This window comes from Palaemon carinicauda, chromosome 15 (genome assembly GCF_036898095.1).
Source record: "Palaemon carinicauda isolate YSFRI2023 chromosome 15, ASM3689809v2, whole genome shotgun sequence".
Lineage (NCBI taxonomy): Eukaryota > Metazoa > Arthropoda > Malacostraca > Decapoda > Palaemonidae > Palaemon > Palaemon carinicauda.
In genome coordinates, this window is record NC_090739.1 from 74,230,320 (window position 1) to 74,245,319 (window position 15,000).

The following is a 15,000-nucleotide window of genomic DNA, read 5'->3' on the forward strand; positions in this document are numbered from 1 at the left end:
CTGCAGGATATGGCAAAAAGGCTTTTCGGGTAATGTAAACCTTATGAGTGAGTTGATGACTAATCTTTCCGGAAAGTGTAGCAAAATATGTATCATAAAACAATTGTTCGATATATTACAATTACAAATTGAAGGCAAAGAAAACGATTTTCACAGCCGAAAACTTTGATCACATTTACTTCGAAAAATGTAAAAAAAAATTTCATTTCCGTACAAAATGAAAACAGAATCTGCATATAAGCAAGATAAGCAAGCAGGCATTATTAGCGATGAACGGTCACTCATAATCATCCCAAAGCAATAACTTCCATTTGCAATGAAAACTAATCTGAAACTACCCGAGGCAGACATTTGTTTCTTCAGATTGAATATTTTCTCCCACTTGATTTAAACAGCTGTTTCAGATAACATCTCTTCCAAACCACGATATCCAAATAAAGGAATATCTTGAAATTACCAAATCACAGTGAACGTTTTCTTCGACTGATCGAGACAAAGTCTTTGACAAAATCTACTTGAAATAAAAAAAAGACACTCGCTTCACTGCCTAGGAAAAAGAAGTCAATTCTGTGCATGGGTTATAAGAAATACTAGAATACTAGATTAGGACAAGTGAACGAAATGGGATGATCTAAATTCTATGGTTTCTAGGTCACTGAACGAAATCATGATCTCTGCAATGCAGAATCTCCTTAATAACGAGTTGCAAATGTGCTTCTAATTAATGAAAACCCAGTTCATTCCTTACATGAATAACCATTCATCAAATCTTATCTTTTTTTACGAAGTTTTGCATGCCCATATATCCTACTACTGCCAATGTTATTTAAATAACAACAACACACATATCAAAATAGATAATTTTAGACTCATCGATAACTGACGAGCCAACATAAGAAAAGTACAAATTACAGGACAACACCATTAATCAGTAAATGAGATTATTAATGAATATGCAATATCTTTGCCTGGTACTTAATGGATTGGCACTTCATCAACCTTCTTATCAGAATTAATGTTTTATTTCGCCACACACCTCCCCTTTACAGGTGGTTAAAACACAATTACAAAAAGAGTATTCACAAATAGTTTACAAAGATAATTCCTGAGGAATGTAACAATCTAATTAGTCTTGAGGGGACTTAATATTATCACACTAAATGATGAAAAAAAAATGTACCATGCGATGACACATATGGGAACATGTGTAACGTTTAAAATTTAATTTACCCTAATGTCTTTTAAAAATATATTCAGCTTAGTTCATATACTTATTATTTATTTTTCTCAAATTTTCAAAGGTTTAACTAATCAATATTAGAGTTCCTGGGAACTTATTTACCTTAAATAATCCTGATAATAATTAAGGGAAGCATTATCTAATGGCATTATTTGAAGGTCAACTTACATTTTATAAGTAAAGGAAACAACAGTATTTGACAGACAATTGAACTTGGAAGATTTAGAAGAGAAATTGGCTAGCAAGAAGTTTATTCATTCGGTATGGCTACTTATGGTGAGTGAATAGGATCTTCAAAGAGTGAAGCCAATTTAAGAATATAAAGCTAAAAGGTCCCTTGGGTTAGATTTCTTAATCCGAGCTCTACAGTATAGCCAATACTGGGAGCTGTGAGGCTATTCCGCGCCTGCAGTTAAACTAAGAATTAAATGCTAGATGAGGTTGGACACCATGATAGAGAAAAGGGATCGGCAATGGATGTAGAATATACATATAGGATAAAGCAACCACACCTATGGGCCAATGGAACGTTTGATGGAAAATTTGGTCTTCACAAAGGTTTGCTTTTCCCCATGACTAGCTAACATTTATATAGAGTATGATTAAAAATAATAGGTAATAATCAACGGATTCAGACCAAAAATTTATATCATTTGAATAGCTGGTCATAATGAAAGTTAAAATGCGTCACTTTTTCGGTACCGTAGCGTAGAAAGAAAAGAGCGAAGTGAATAAGTGTTTTTGCAAGACTACTTGAAATTAAAATTAGCTTCATTTATGAGGACAAATAAAACAATAAAAATAAGGACATGCTTGATTGCCATATAACTGTGGATAAGTTATTTAGGAGCAAAACCATAGAATTTATTTAGGATCAAGTACTTTGAACGACGAATACATGTGTGAATAGAATTTTTTGTTCCAAATCGTACATTGAAATGTACGAAGGGACTGAGAGCGTTTGCAGGATATAGAAAAAAGAAAAAATAAATCTGTAGTGAATAGGTAAAAATTGTAGTGAAACTTTAGAGATTCGATGTAATAATAATACTGCTTCGGTCAAGGCGTTAGCAGGTTTCAAAGAGGATTACTAATGTACAAAATTGGAGTTTTGCAAGCGAGATGCCTATTCAATCTAAAAATATTAGATGGGCAAGGAAGGACTTAAAGTTCTGGAGTAATCAAAAGGCAAATGTGCTTCAGCATAGAGGATTTAATAAGGGCTTCTTCAGAACAGAGGATTTAATAAGGGCTTCTTCAGAACAGAGGTTTTAATAAGGGCTTCTTCAGAACAGAGGTTTTAATAAGGGCTTCTTCAGAACAGAGGTTTTAATAAGGGCTTCTTCAGAACAGAGGATTTAATAAGGGCTTCTTCAGAACAGAGGTTTTAATAAGGGCTTCTTCAGAACAGAGGTTTTAATAAGGGATTCAAGCTTGACAGATTAGCTTGTGGATGAAGGTGAGGTGGCCACATTATCTTGTTTTGCATAAAAGCTATAGACTTTTATGGAAAACCTTATTTGACCAAATTAAATAAAAAAAAAGATATAAACAATATTAAAAAAGAATTAAATAAGATCGCTCTATTCACAAAGTACGACAATAGGCTAGAAGTAAACACCTAAGTATAGTATCCCAGATAAAACATTTACTGACTCGAAAAGTCTTTTAATCACTTGCATTATTATTTATCTTTGAATCTTTTAACTACTTAAATATTTTAATATTTTACAAAAAGGTTTTCGCCTCTACATTTACTAATTATAACTTCCTTGAACATAATACGTTACATAGACACTACATATGTATACAAGCACGCAAACTGACCATAACTGACGCACATGCTAAAATGGCAAAGTTCCCACAGTGCCTAAAGTCAATTTTGCAATTGGCATGAACATGTCTATTAGCGAAATTTTCTTAAGTTAAAATTCGTGTAAATTCTGGAAAAATAATACTGAAAGGGGCAAATACAATTGAGACCTCTATTAAATTCCCTCTCGGCAAATATTCTTTAATTCGTGTCCATGATTCCCTAAAAGAGAACCCTCTGACCTAGTTTCACCACTCGTATTTCCAGCATTCTCATTCGCCCTCTCCCTACATTTCGTCCCACTTGGAGTCAACACCTTCTCATCAATAGCAGTCGTCCTCATCCTACATCCCAACACGACTTCGTGGCGCCATATGCCTTTAACCCCGCCCATTTCGCCGCTCCAAAAACGCAGAAGGGGAGGGGGGAGGGATAGGAGCCACCGCCCAGGCCCACCTTCCCTTTCTCCTTTACCTCGGCGTTCTGTCGCCACCCCTTTAAAATCCGGGCGAGTGAGATGCCTGGCTTCGTACTCCAGATCTCTTTCCCCTACAAACCCCCAACCCCACCCAAAAGGATGAAAATTCCGGAGGAAAAGGATTTGTGCTCTAATTTTATTTGGCCTTGAGGTCGTCCTCAGCACAATGTGTAGAACCTGGGGTCAGCCAAACTTTAATCAAAAGTTTCGATGATGGAGGGCGAGGACACTTTAAACTCCTTGCAAAGTGTATTACCAAAAACAAAAGTCCCCCGACATCGTTCAATACACTATTTCAATAAAAAACCCATCTTTATGCTAAGTTCGAATTATCACGTCATTGAATGATGAAATTCTAATAAATGTTCACCCCAAATAAACAAAAAATATTGAGTTATTACACCAAAATAACGGAGTTGAAATGCTGCACATTTAGGACATAAAATTTAGTACAGCTACTTTAAATTATACCGCCAACATATAGGTACAAATGTTCGTAAATATAATTATATATATATATATATATATATATATATATGTATATATATATATATACATATATATATACATTAATATTATTATTATTACTTGTCAAGCCACAACCTTAGCTGGAAAAGCAGGATGGTACAAGCTCATGAACCAAAACAGGGAAAATATCCCAGTGAGGAAAAGAAATAAGGAAAAATAAAATATTTTAAGAACAGTAACATTAAAATAAATAATTCCTATATAAACTATAAACACTTAATAAAACAAGAGGAAGAAAAATAAGATAGAACAGCGCGCCGAGTGTACCCTTAAGCAAGAGAACTGACCCAAGACAGTGGAAGACCATGGTAAAGAGGCTATGGCACCATCCAAGACTAGAGAACAATAGTTTGATTTTGGAGTGCCCTTCTCCTAGAAGAGCTGCTTACCATAGCTAAAAAGTCTCTTCAACCCTTACCAAGAGGAAAGTAGCAACTGAACAATTGCAGTGCAGTAGTTTGATAATCTCAGTGTTGTCAAGTGTATGAGGACAGAGGAGAATCTGTAAAGAATAGGCCAGACTATTCGGTGTAAGTGTAGGCAAAGGGAAAGTGAACCGTAACTAGAGAAAGATCCAATGTAGTACTGTCTGGCCAGTCAAAGGACCCCATAACTATTTAGCGGTAGCATCTCAACGGGTGGCTGGTGCCCTGGAAAACCTACTACCTATTTATTTATTTATATATATATATATATATATATATACACACATATACTGTATATACATACATGTGTGTATATACATACACACGCCTATATATAAATGTAAGTGTACATATATATGTATGTATACTCACACACACTATATATATATATATATATATATATATATACAGGCATATGTTCTAGTTTCGTCTAAAAACATATAGAATTAGCTTCACGTAGTCATTTTACCTTATTAACAGTATGTATTTATCATTATTCTAACCACACACACAAAGTCTTGAACAGCATACAGTACAACCTGGGGGGGGGGGGGCATAATTGAAAGTTGACCCATTATGAGTTTACAAACGTCCACCAAAAGAACGATCCTATAACAAATTTCATTAACACTAAATCTAACCTAAAGAATCCTCCAAAATTGAAATGGAGAAAGAATCCTATTCATTTGAATGTACAATCCCCGGAAGTCCTCGTTCGCGAGGAAATCTCTTGAGACTGCCAAGGCTGTAAAAAGTGATCCCATGCCCACATCTGCACAGCATAACCAGGTGGAAAGAACTATTGTCAGGATTTTCCCTTTCAGCAACAACAAAGCCGGCATAGGAACCTTTTCAGAACCTGCCACCTGTAAACTCGATGTAATCAACACGTCCTCAACAGAGCCACTCAGCCGAGGTCCTCTTCCTTCCCGAAACACACGCACAAACACACAAACTGTTGTCATACTTGGTAGAGCTTCTTATTCCTCTTCAATTCACAGATGACTGACTCCCTCCCTCTCTCTCTCTCTCTCTCTCTCTCTCTCTCTCTCTCTCTCTCTATTCATTCACCTAGTAACTTAATTAAAATTCCCCCTCCTTAAACTTATCGCCAAGAAAATCTTAACCCCAAAATTTTGCAAGGAGTCGATAACTTCCATATAAAGTGCTACCAATTAAGATAGCCAGACACGTAATGAAGTATTCATAAGCAAAACACAAACGCCCACAAGTGAGAGAGAGAGAGAGAGAGAGAGAGAGAGAGAGAGAGAGAGAGAGAAAGTTTCAAAATCTTTTGTTTTTATACACTGCATTTGCGTTTAATTCCGAACACTTCTTTCTCTAACTTGACATTCAACGAAGTTATATATGAGCATTCATATATTTTCAAGTTATATTTCCTTTCAATAGAGATCTCTTGCCCATATTAATATAAGATATGTGCGGTATCTATCAATCCTTTACTCCTAATCTTCCCAAGTTTTAGTATAAAAAAACTGCTCTCTTAAACTTTCTTTGTAATTCCTTATAAACCTAGGCAGATCTTATAAAAAGATTAGATTTCTTTATTTAGACTAGCTGATATCATGGAAATTTCACTAAAGATGTTAAAACAGAAAAGAAAGATTTCACAGCAATATGACACACGATTGTTTCATTAAGTCTTAATTATAGAAACACAATGAACACCAGAGTTATACACTTTACAACAACATACAGTGTAAATCATATACAAACATTATATACGTGTATATACGCACTGTATAGAGGTATAAAACATATATGACTACACATATATATATATATATATATATATATAATCATAACATTGCAATAATATATTCAAACAGATCAGGACTAATGATAAAATGATAAGAACTATACAGTATTAACTTAATCTTACACCCCGGAAAAGCAGAAAAAAAATATTGTAAACATAATCACAGCACTTCTAATGACTGCAGATGCCAGTTCACCAGTGTTAAGATTTCTCACTGCAATTCTCATTGCTTGAACAGTCGATTACTTTCGAGTAAAATGACAACACATCCAAAATCATTTTCTGATTCGTTCCATTTTCAATACAATTCTCGGCCAGTGCGATGACCTCCACGTTGCTCGATTGAATAAAGACATTAGATTGAATCCACATGAATCACCAAGGGTTATGAGTCATGAGTCATTAGAGGCAATTCACCATAATGTGCGTGATATTTCTATTATCAGATCACGATATCAATTTTATGTAACTGGTTTGCCGTAGCCACTGATGAAATAACCACATTAATGCAGATATGTGAAACAGAAAGGGCAATGCAAAAAGGTATAGCTCTTCGAAAAGATAAATGTTGAAATCATCATCAACTTTTAAGCAGGAAGCGCCTATCCACAGTAGTTGATAGATCACAGCACTAACCCATAACAAAAACACAAAACACGCACCAGTCGAGTACAGTCAGATTTCGCGCGTCCGACATACTTGATTCCTCCGAGAAACGAAATGCTAACTAACGAAAGCTTTTTTTTTTTTTTCTTTCTGAACTGATTCAGCAAGAAAAAGGGAGGGAAGAAAAGAATGGAAGCCTTGTGAGAGAAATAAGGTGCTTTCGGTCGACCGTGACCCTCAGCACAGCCTCCCCCGCCAGCCAACCGTCAGCCCACACCACACACACTGAAGAGCCAACGGGACGCAACACCCAACGCTGCCTAACAGCCAACCAACTCCTCCTCCTCCTCCTCCTCCAAAGCCGCCGCCTCCTCACTCCTCTCCACTTCTCCTCCACCACCATCTCCTCTACCTCCTCCTATCGCTCCTCAACCAGCTCCTTTCCCTTGGTCCTTCATAAAGACCCCTCATTCCCAGGCACTCGTCATTCCTCTAGATGGGCCCAAGACTCCTCGATCCTGTTAACATCCAAATCAACTGGCTTATGACCTTCGAGATCCTCCTTACGCTGAAACGAACGACTTAAATTGGATTCTAAAATTCTGCAATCTAATAATTCGGGTGTCATTACTTTCAAGCGCTTATCTAAATGAGTTTTAATGAACACATTTCCATTCAAACACTTTCTATTTTGCGTTCCCTTACGTGTACCAGGGAATAACGTTAAGACTCTCAGAATATAACAACATAACCTAATTGCAATTTCATTAAATAAATACTCATTACACTGGCTCACTAAAATCTAATAAGTGAAAAAATCTATTGCACCCTATTATCAAGACGACATAATAATAATAATAATAATAATAATAATAATAATAATAATAATAATAATAATAATAATAATGATGATGATGATTCCCCACATACGAAATAGTTGTTAATAGAAATTGAATAATACAGAAAATACCGAAGCCTAAAATATTCAACGAGCTACATTTTCCCAATCCCAGCCTCCATAGGAAGGTCAAATTCAATCAGGGAAAGGGGAGGGGAAGGGAATGGTGGAGGCAAATGCCTGACCAGGTGACACTCAGGGCAACGACCCAATGAATAAACCAAGAGTTCAATAACAGTGAGCTGCCAGATGCCCGCCTCCAACACTCAATAATAAATGCAATGTACATCTGATGGATGACCTCTGGTCTTTAAGCGACCTCCTGACCTCCTGAGGCTCGCAATGGGTACAGATTGGAGCGCCAGGTTCGCAGCTATTACGGTTGGCTAACAAATAACAACGAATACAACTGAATTGTTCAGTCTTCTATGATTGTAAGAGGATGAAAAATCGAGTACTGTAATCGCTATATTAGTGGTTTTATATTTCGCTGAAGTATCGACATCCGTCAATAGTCCTTTGTTTACTTGGTCTTGATGACTAAGAGTAGAACCTTTTCCTTTATTGGAGAAATTAAACAAAGATATTAATTTCCTTTGGTCATTACATTTTCCAATTAGATATTTCCTCTTCCACAGTGATAACAATTGAAGTTTTGAATCTCGTGAGTTTATTCCATAAGACAAGGTTTTCTCCATCTGGTGCTGATGCCCGGTTTATGTTCTCTCTTTTTGACAGCATTCGATGAGAGAGAGAGAGAGAGAGAGAGAGAGAGAGAGCCAAGAAAATTAAATGAAAGCTATTGAAAAGGGCTTTACAAAAGCTGTAAAGAGTTTCACACACATTATAAATGACCACGCAACTCCTTCACCTAAGACGAACCCAGTTAAGTTTGGTAGAAAACATAAACTAGCAACTTCAATATGTTAAGTAAAGTACCAAAGAAAAGGAGACTAGTGGTCACTAAAGAGTTGTCAATGGATGTATATATGAGCACTTAATCAAGAATATGTTATTCAAAATTATGTTAAAAGGACACAACAGCCCCGCCACCAAAAAAAAACATAGGATATGCAGATTACTAATAGACATCTGTTGATTCCTGACTACTAATAGGATTTTAGCCTAATCTAATGCTCTCAATATTAATTCATAAATTTGCCATTTCCATAACAAATTACAAAACTGTTCTGAAATCTTCTTAGCTGCTGTAAGGATTCAATTGTCCATAAAGTTTTATCTAAACATGTTTCCAGACAAATCCGAGGTTAAATAAGAAATCGTGCTGGGTACCACAAAATTAAAGCAGCTATGCTGCAATACTGGCCATATCCACGTACTTATGGTTTGACGACACCGTACATATAATAATAAATCTTTGCAATCACGTAATGAGTGATTGTGCAAGAGGGGGAAAAGAGAAGGGGGAAAATGAAAAGAGAGAGAGAGAGAGAGAGAGAGAGAGAGAGAGAGAGAGAGAGAGAGAGAACATTATATAAGCGCGTGTTTACGCCTATGTTAATAAATTTGAATGTTTGTTACTTAACCTAGCAACAGAAAACAAATAAATGCAAACAGAAATGAAAATAAGATTCAAGAGTAACCAAACAAATGAAGGAGGGGACGGGGTTTCAAGTGAAAAGAACCAAAATAAAGAAGAGCACTGTGAGGGAATAAAGCTTTATGGATTAGTGCAATTAAGACCCCTATTCTCTCTCTCTCTCTCTCCTCTCTCTCTCTCTCTCTCTCTCATTGACATTAAAAAAAGATTAAATTCGTTCTTTCTAGCCTTGACTTCCCTAATATTCTTCGACCCGTGCATCATTTTCGGGCGTCCTTCTTTTCTCTACGGTTCTCTGAAAGCTTCACGGAAGCGAGCTCCACCACAGCTAAACAAAGAGGGAGAGAGAGACTTTCCTCTAAAGCCTTGAAATGAAAGCGACAAAGTTCTCTCTCTCTCTCTCTCTCTCTCTCTCTCTCTCTCTCTCTCTCTCCTTACAGTTTTGTGGAAACGGACGTAGGCGCACGGTTTAATGCTTCCTCAATCCACGTTCGAACACTCGATTCTAAGAAAAGCCGTCGACTTTCTCGGAAGTTTCTGTGCAGCGATTCATTTTTGGGTTTCAAAGAAACATTGGTTTTCTTCTTATTCTCATTCCCACCACTATTAGTACTCTTTTAAACGGTTCAAGACAATTTCCAATACGAGATAGGAACAAAACTAAAAAATAAAAAAGTATCCAAGTTATACAGTAACTGATATGTACCAAAAAATATACACGTTATAACATTTCTAATTCAAACAAATTTTTCAAAGAAGTATTTCGTTAACTCTCATTCACAGACATCCCGTCATACCTTCAGACAGTTATTGCAAAACGCGTATTCAATTCCCTTTAACAAGCGATACAGGTAATGTTCATAGAAATCTCTTGGACTTTCTAAAATTCTATACATTATTTTTTGAGACTGTAGATTACATTTCAGTAATACAATTTTCACCCAAATATAAATGAACTTTTTCCTACATGCTTAATAGGTGTCCAAATATTACATAATGTTTCTTTAACTACGGTATATGCAACTTTTAAAACATTAGGTGTAAGTCTCGATTGCAAATTTACTTTTGAGAAACACATCCGATCTGTTTATTCTTCAACTGCACAAAACAACAGCTTTTCGAGAACACCTTAGAATTTTGGTGATCAATCTATCTTGAAGAAATGTTTAATGATTTCATTCTGACATGTTTTGAGTATTGTACTGGTCTTCAGCTGCTGACGATTTTCTTAATTTATTGAACATAAACGTGCGAACTTTTATTTTCTTTATTTATTCCTGGCCTAGATATTAATCTATGGTATCGTCGTTCAGTTAGTTTTTTTTTTTTTTTTTTTTTTTTTAATAAATGTTGCATAAGATTTTTCATAATCATGGCCATCCTTTGCATTCGGATATCCCATCCTGTACGTAGTACTAGGTTTGCAGTTTGTTCTAAGTCTAGCATTTTACATCATTAGGTTCACTGCTCATCCAACTAGGATTGTAGTTAGCTAATGATGATAATAAAAACAATAATAAAAGCAATAATAAAAACAATAACAAAAATAATAAAAATGAAAATGATAATAATAATAAATAATAATAATAATAATAATAATAATAATAATAATAATAATAATAATAATAATAATAATACTAATAATAATAGGGATTTATTCATTATAGGATCTTATAACTTAGTTATAGCCTGCAACGGTTCACAAATAACATTTGCCTATGAGCATCATATATAATCCTAGAGATAATCTTCCCACTTCATCTGACTCTTGGATATCAACTTGATACATATGGGTTACATGTAAATACTTGTATTTTCTAATAATTCAATATCTTAGATCTTTCCGTTGAAATTGACATGAACTCAAATATTTACCATTTTCTCAGTAATTGTTTTTTCTTTGTTCCAATTTCAACCTAAACACTGCTACAATTAATAATAGGTGTAAAGACTGAAATATACGCTTGGATCGACCAGTTATTTACACCAAACTAAAAATCAGTCAAATAAACTCGATGCTTGAGGTAGTCCATCGTCTGGTTTTGTAACTGACCTATATAAGGAAAGGAAACTGAATTTCAAGACATACGTCATTCGTACCGATTACCAGAGTAAAATTTGCAATGCTAAAATATCAGGCATGTGCAAGGAAATTGGCGTAAAATCACAAGTAAAAGAATGCCATATCAGGTGGTGAGACAAAAGATACTTACATTAAAGGTTTAATGGCAGATCATGAATGGCATTGCTTTATCGAGCAGGACAATGCCCTAGAGATTGACCAAATTTACATATGATAAGCGCCCAAGCCCCCTCTCCACCCAAGCTAGAACCAAGGAGGGCCAGGCAATGGCTGCTGATGACTCAGCAGATAGACCTATAGGCTCCCCCAAACCCTCCATCCTTTGCTCACAAGGATGGTGAGGTTGCAGCGACCAAAGAAACTGACGAGTTTGAGCGGGACTCAAACCCCAGTCAGGCGTTCATCAGTAAGGGACGTTACCACATCGGCCACCATACAGTGCTACAATATGGTAAATAGGATGTGAATCGCATATAATAAAGTGAAGTCATTAAATATTATAATATTGCCTAAACTATTCACGATAGTAGCATAAGACACAACAAAAGAGCGAGATGATGAATAAATGGGCAGTCTTCGCTCTTGCTAATTATTTATAAAAGCTGTCCCTGTTTGTGTGAGTTGACAATTGGAATGAAATACAATAATGAGGATGCATATATGGGATATTGGGAAACAATGAGACTACAGCGTATGAATGTTAGCATTATTAAATAACAGTAACAACACCAATTGAACAATATTACACCAACATTTACTAAGCAAATTTAGAGTAAGGGACAAAAACATGTTTGAATTCAAGGGTGGCCAAAAACAAAACTCATAACACAAAAATGATTTGATAAGCATAGGGAAAGTACAACCATAGTCTGGATTAAAGAACTAGAGAAATTAGTGGTTGAGCGATTAAAATAATAAAAAAATCAATAGAAAAATCATTAAAAAGGAACAAACTAAGCTACGAACATTTTTAAGTTCAATTAATCATTTCATATCCAAATTACCCGCATTATAATGTCAAAAAGAAGAAAAAACAAATACGAGTAACATGATTTTTTTCCATAAAAACCAATAAGACAAAATATAGTCAGTACAAAGAAAAGGTTTTTAGAATTGCCAAAGAAATTATGCAAACTCCACAGACTTCGCTTCATCCTTCGCTTGGGAGTATATGAAAATTTTAAACGTATACCAAAGTTTCAACATATGTTTTCCATTTGGTATTATATCAACAAACAGAGGTATTGAAAATCTGTAAATTTCCTGGACCCAATGTGCTATAACTTGAGAGAAGTTTGTTTCTATTGGACCAAAATGCATTTTTCTTCTTGAGTGTGCGCGTTATTCTAAGATTAGAATAAAAAATAAGAATAAAAGCATAGACTCAGGATACAAGAGACTGCGTTGCTTTACTTGGACGTTGGACAAAAATACTTGATAACCTGCTTTATCAGACCTGACACAGCAGGTGTTTCTGTGAGTATCAGGTTCACCTAAGAAAATTCTCACAGAACAGGTTACCTTCAAAGTGACCACACCAATCAAACTCAGTTCATATAACGTTCTTCACATTATAGTCTATTGCTAAATGGCTTGTTGTTGTTGTTATTGTTATAATTTTTATAGATTTCCCTTTCCCTTCACTAAAAAAAACTTCCTTTCAAAACCATTATAAATTGCTTCTATAATCAATGAGGTTAATTACGCCTCAAAAGCTTCACGAAATGAATGAAGGAAATAACTTAGATGCCTTGCCCTTTCCCATTACAATAGAAACCTCTAGAAATATGTTGCTCTGAATTGGTTTGCTATGTTGTTCCTTGTGCGACAGCTGAGAGCAATTACAGCAAAGGCTTGATTTTAATCTCATACTCCCGTAGGCACACCTGCCACAGTAGAAGAAGCAAAATTATCTTTACGATCGTTTAAAATGCAATATGTCACTTTATGCATAATGCTATATATCTATCAATCTACAAAAAAAAACTTCAAAAACGGATTAAACAACATTTATTAAATTAGAAATAAGACAATGCATTAGGTTCACAAGTTGAAAATGTTACATAAGGAAAAATAAATCTGTTGGCCTTGCAACAACAGGGTACCGGTAATGCACTGCGACCAAGCCAAAACAACATAAGCCGCTTGCCTTTAAGGTAATGGAAGTAAAAGAGAAGGAGAAACAATGGAGGCCATTTTTCATTTGATTAATGGCTTCTAATGCGAATTGAAGAGAGAGACGCTATGAAATACAGGATTATTAAGTGTGATACAAAGATATATACAAGTGCAACATAGTTTTTGCATTGAAAATATTTAAATTACCGGAGTGGAAACAAAATTTGCATAAACATTACATAAAATGCCAAAATTAAACATGTATTTAAAGTTAATAAGAAGACAAGCTCTTGATACACGTAGTAATCTACACAAGTAGTAACCAGAGGGGCACTCAGAAGAAAGCATGCCTTCGCCACGCCAAGCAGTCTTATTATACCCTCAATCCCACTACGTACTTGTACTTTTATGTATTTTCTTCAAATACTAATGGATTTATATCTGGATCACTCCCCACATGTCCATCAAATTTCTTTGAAAATGGTTTAGTTTTTGCGAAATAAACTAACAAAATATTTGTCATTTACTTAACATTGCGATTATTTTCAAAGTACTGCTGCGTACTTGCAGTTTGATGTACTTAATCCAAAATGTTATAGATTCGTCCTTGTTTCAAACCCAACATGACTACCAAGTTTGGTCAAAATTGGTACGATAGGTTTTGTGTAAAATTTCTCACAAACAAATAAACTAACAAACAGGCAGACCAGTATGGATACATACCCATCAAAAATATTCGATTTTGGCGAAGCAATAAAATACAAATTTGACAGACCTTATAAATAAAGCATTGCTTTGTTTTATCTATATAAAATATTTCTTTATTAATTTTTTTAACTTGTGTAATTCTGAGTGAGTAATAGACTTCAATTAGGAAATTTACTGCATACGGAGGAGTAGTAAACAGAAAAGCTTCCGGTAATGATCTGATCTTTTTCAGTGTTATTTTGAGTCAGCAATTGATAATTATGTTTTAACAAATTGTAGGCACTTTTGCTACCTTGTAATACATTAATGCAATAAAATATCACGTAATTAATTTCGCAGGTTTACTATTTTAAGGATATAATTATTAAAATTGAATTAAAACTAGTCTGCCCTTTTCTGTTCTTTATATTCTATCACACTGTTTTATGGACTAAATATAAAAATCACACAAACACTAAAATTACATAACAAAAAGCAATAGGAACTATTTGGAAGGTTCGTGATCATTTAATTGTCACAGGAAGGGTTCATGTCTGACCATCCAGAGTTAATTTATTATACAAACTCATTATACCGAAACCCACCTTAATTTATTCGTCGGGCTTATATGACGAGACAGCTGGTGACATGTAACATCTAATTTTGCTCTTGTTGTAAGCAATGGCATTTGTTTACAGAATCCACAAATGAACATATAAACACAAATGACTATTCACCACAATCCTTAATATTAGATAAAAAATTCTTGTAGTGCACCTTGCT

The 15,000-nt window shown here is 35.0% G+C and overlaps 1 protein-coding gene across 5 annotated transcripts in view; it reads right to left on the minus strand.

Annotated features, from left to right (window-relative positions):
• Positions 1-15,000, minus strand: part of CdGAPr (GTPase-activating protein CdGAPr) — an 805,825-nt gene that overhangs the window by 362,677 nt on the left and 428,148 nt on the right. The window contains exon 1 of one of the 5 annotated variants that reach the window (XM_068388521.1): positions 6,927-7,120. The exons of the other annotated variants lie outside the window; for them this stretch is intronic. The gene's annotated coding sequence lies outside the window, so the exon portion shown is untranslated. Of the gene's footprint in view, positions 1-6,926; positions 7,121-15,000 lie in introns of those variants that run through there. 5 annotated transcript variants of the gene reach the window in all.